The following is a 5183-nucleotide window of genomic DNA, read 5'->3' as shown; positions in this document are numbered from 1 at the left end:
GCTGTATTAAATGATAGTTAGACCACAAATTGTTGTAGTTAGATCGCGAGTGCTGTATTAGATGGTAGTTAGACCCCGAATTGTTACAGTTAGATCGCGAGTGCTGTATTAGATGATAGTTAGACCCCGAATTGTTATAGTTAGATCGCCAGGGCTGTATTAGGTGATAGTTAGACCCCGAATTTTTGTCGTTAGATCGCCAGGGCTGTATTAGATGATAGTAAGACCCCGAATTGTTATAGTTAGATCGCCAGGGCTGTATTAGGTGATAGTTAGACCCCGAATTGTTGTAGTTAGATCGCCAGGGCTGTATTAGGTGATAGTTAGACCCCGAATTGTTGTAGTTAGATCGCCAGGGCTGTATTAGATGATAGTTAGACCCCGAATTGTTATAGTTAGATCGCCAGGGCTGTAATAGGTGATAGTTAGACCCCGAATTGTTGTAGTTAGATCGCGAGTGCTGTATTAGGTGATAGTTAGACCCCGAATTGTTACAGTTAGATCGCGAGTGTTGTATTAGATGATAGTTAGACCCCGAATCGTTATAGTTAGATCGCGAGTGCTGTATTAAATGATAGTTAGATCCCGAATTGTTATAGTTAGATCGCCAGGGCTGCATTAGATGATAGTTAGACCCCGAATTGTTATAGTTAGATCACGAGGGGACAATATGTAAAGACCAGTGTTGGTGTCTCCGTCGTCATGTTGCTAGCATAGTGCTAAGAGCTGTGGAACACTATACTGAGGGACCGGTTCAAAATGTCGATACTGGATAAAAACTTAATTCCTTAAGTTTTGAGACAAACCCCCAATCCCCAAATTCTGAAAATGTTGAATACCTGACTTTAGTGGCTTCTTTTGTCACGCATTCTCGTGGTTTTTTTCGGAACGTTTATCGAATGGAGTTTATGTACTAGGTGTTGACAATCATTTGTGGGGGGTTTCAAATCTGTCATCATATATTACGCACTGCACTCGATGAACTATTGCCGGTGACGATAAAACCCTGCCTTGTGGAATGACTGACTGGGTATGGTTTTACGCCGCTTTTAGCAATATTCCAGCAATATCACGGCGGGGGACACCAGAAATGGGCTTCACACATTGTACCCATGTCGGGAATCGAACCCGGGTCTTCTGCGTGACGAGCGAACGCTTTAACCACTAGGCTACCCGACCGCCCCGCCTTGTGGAAAGACAGCCGGGATTTATGTGATATGAATGAACATAGGGCCGGTTTAGGTAAGTTACTATATAAAGCATACACACGTTAAAATAAACGCGCCGCTTTTCCCAATACTAATCAATATACTATGAGCAATACTGATCGATCAGCTTCAAAATACAAAGCCACCTTACCAAATAAGGAGAATAAACTAACCATAAATGATTTATCACCTTCGTGTATCATAGTTTCCAAACAATGCCTAGCATAGTCTAAGGGCTGCCAATATCCCGTTATCTGTCAAGGGTGGCTAGCGTACAGCAACGACAGGCATATTCGGGTCGGGAAACAGGCGTGTTCAAATGGACAAATTAGACCCTTTGACTTGGTCTAATGTGTCAACACACTGAAGCTCGCCCAGGGCAGTTCTAACATTTAACGTGTGCATCAGGGCCTCAACATCATCGTATAATTGGGACTCGACTTGTTGAAAGAAGCGGGTCCATACCATACCGTTACTGTTGGCAAACAGAGGGCATAATAGGCTTGAGTAAAGTGAGAGTGACGGCTCCCGGGCCGGTTTGTTGAAATGCCAGAAGCACCGCAAACGCGCAGGTAACATACTCCGGTAAATCCGATGCGTGAGAGAGCTGCATGTTGAAATGTACACCAGGTAAGTTTGTCGTTCACCTGTTCTTCTTAGAAGATGCATTTCATTGTCGCGTGGCGAACTATTTGGACACAGGTAGATATTGAGGTTACGTGTAACAGGTTTTTTACCTGTGTTTGATGCATTGTTTTGATAACCCGGCTTTTTCAGTACGCGTGAAAAAAACACTGGCGCATGTCGGAACTGTTTAACGCCACAGTTTGGTATAAAGAGGTTTAGCTGTATCGAGTAAGGGTCTCTTGTTGTTGTCCGCTACTTATCAATATAATGTAAACAGTACAAACAGCTTAAAAAAACAATGAATGCATTAATAAACTATAACAACTACGTAAGTAAATATATATGCTTATATATTTATATCGACACGCGGTGCATGTTGTTTTTGATTGGATATAGATAACGCTGCATAGTATTGCAGTGATGGTTTATATGGCATGTCCTTCGAGAGAATAGAACCCAGGAAGTCTTGCCAAACAAAGGCATGGACTGCTGGGCTACCCTAGCGACCGTCTTCTTGTGTATACCGTTATGTTTATTGCCAGAGGTGAGATAACCTGTTGTATTCCTTTGTCAAATGTGCCCAACTGTCATATGTGCCAAACACATTCTCTTCACACACGCCTCTGTTCCCCACGAGGAGCATTAATGTGCCCCAACTCAATGCGTATGTTTTACTGTTTTTTAGGTGTCATGACTCCGCTCAAACTTATTGGACCTGTCCTTGTACATAGTCTAACTTTTGAGTGAGTGAGTGAGCTGGGTTTAACGCCGCTTTTAACAGTATTCCAGTTATATCACGGCGTGTCAGCTTAATGTGGGAGGAAAGCCCGAAGTGATGTGAAACCCACGAGCACGGGTATGGTGCTGACAAACCTAGAAACATAATCGGGGCGAACCGGGATTCGAACCCACAATCATAGGTTTCTGCCGTGTCCAAGGGACGCAAATTCTGCACAGCGAATCGCGGCGCCTTAGACGACTGGGCCACCCGTGCCCCCCTAACTTTTGACCGACTCACTTAATGCTATGTTGGCACATGCCGGTTTAGAGGGATAGGTGGGTAGTTTAAGCGTTAGCTCGTCACGCTGAAGACCCGGGTTTGATTCTAAAAACGGTACGTCGTGTGAAGCCCATTTCTGATGTCCCTTGCCGTGATATTGCTGGAATATTGCCAAAAGTGGCGTAAAACCATACTCACTCATATGCCGGTTTTGAGGAGCGGTTGGCAAGCATTAAGCGTTTGCTCGTCACGCTGAAGAACCGGGTTCGATTCCCAAAAAGGTACACTGTGTGAAGCCCATTTCTCATGTTCCCCGACGTGATATAGCTAGAATATTGCTAAAAGCGGCATAAAATACATTTCACGAACTGACTCACCCAACTGTCGTTTTGGATCTCATGTAAATTAAATTCAATCAAATGACACAGCCGGCATGCCCACTCCCCCACTCCCATCTCAGACCCCTCCGTCCCTACCCAGCTGATGTCGACGGCTGTGCTACCCCTGCTGTGCCACGTGGGCCCCCTGAGGAAGTTCCCGGGGAGCAGTCGGTCTGTCAACATCCCACATGTTTAAACACGTAGAGACTGTACCGGGGTATTCATTTTACCTTGTTTGATTGTAGTGCCCTTTCAGATAGCCTACACGACATATATTGCTGAAGCGAACATTTCTAACTGGGAATCCGCGGGGCAGTTAATTGTTGGTGTTAAGCACACCTGTTTCACTGAGGTCTACACACAGCCTACTCTGGATATAACGAACACAGCCTTCTCTGGATATAACGAACACAGCCTACTCTGTATATAACGAATGCAGTCTACTCTGTGTACAGCGAACACTGTCGACGAGATCTACTCTCTATATAACGAACTCATTCTACTAAGTATATAACGAAAAGTCTACTCTGTATGTAACGAACACAGTCCACTTCGGTTATAACGAACACGGTCTCCTCTCTATATATAACTAACACAGTCTACTCTAGTTATTAAGAACACAGCCTAGTCGCTATATGACTAACGCAATCTACCCTGTATATAACGAAGACAGACTACTTCGTATATAACGAACACAGTCAACTCCGGTTATAACGAACACGGTCTCCTCTCTATATATAACTAACACAGTCTACTCTAGTTATCACGAACACAGTCTAGTTGCAATATGACTAGCACAGTCTACCCTGTATATAACGAAGACAGACTACTTCGTATATAACGAACACAGTCAACTCCGGTTATAACGAACACGGTCTCCTCTCTATATATAACTAACACAGTCTACTGTAGTTATCACGAACACAGTCTAGTTGCAATATGACTAGCACAGTCTACCCTGTATATAACGAAGACAGTCCACTCCGGTTATAACGAACACGGCCTATATAACTAACGCAGTCTACTCTGTATATAACGGATACAGTCTAATCTCTAAATAACGAACACGGTCTACTGTGTATATAAAGAACAAAGTCTAATCTCTAAATAACGAACACGGTCGAGATCTTCTCTATATATAACGAACACAGTCTACTCTCTATAACAATGCACAGGCAATAGATATGTTATGGACTCTGCTAGCTATAGCGAACACAGTCAACTCCGGTTATAACGAACACGCTCTACTCTCTATAACAATGCACAGGCAATAAATATGTTATGGACTCTGCTAGCTATAACGAACACAGTCTAATCTGTATTTAAACAAACAAAGTCTTTTCTGGTTATCCAGTGTATTATATCTCCAGCCATAATGGCTTGTATATGTAATCCCCTGGATAATCGAGGATGCTAGAGGGATGTATAGGGTGGGATTTGTTAAGTTTGTTTGTTGTTTAAAGCCGCACTCATATGACAGCGGTCTGCAAATTATCGATTCTGGACCAGAAAATCCAGTGATTGACATCATGAGCATCGATCCATGCAATTGGGATACGATGACATGCATCAAACCAAGTCAGCGAGCCTGACCACCTGATCCCGTTAGTCGCCTCTTACGACAAGCATAGTCGCCCGTTTAGGCAAGAATGGGTTGCTGAAGACCTAGTCTACCCCGGATCTTAACGGGTCGATTTGTTAAGATTGGATTTGAGTTTGACATCAGGAACTAATATATATATCAGTTGTGATATCTGGACATGATATATATTAACGTCAGTCAGAAAACACACACGTCATATTATGGCTTTCCCTTCCAACTACAATAAGTAAGAGTGGAAAGAAAGAAATTGTTTAATAAAGTTTAGTGAGACACGGGATCGAACCCACACTTTATTAATACTAAAATCTGTTGTGACGAGCTTGGGCGTTTACTGCGCATAAGTATCTGCGCATATCAGGAAGTAA

Source organism: Haliotis rufescens, unplaced genomic scaffold (assembly GCF_023055435.1).
Source record: "Haliotis rufescens isolate VD_foot unplaced genomic scaffold, xgHalRufe1.0.p SCAF_23, whole genome shotgun sequence".
Taxonomy (NCBI): domain Eukaryota; kingdom Metazoa; phylum Mollusca; class Gastropoda; order Lepetellida; family Haliotidae; genus Haliotis; species Haliotis rufescens.
Note: the sequence above shows the minus strand (reverse complement) of the source record.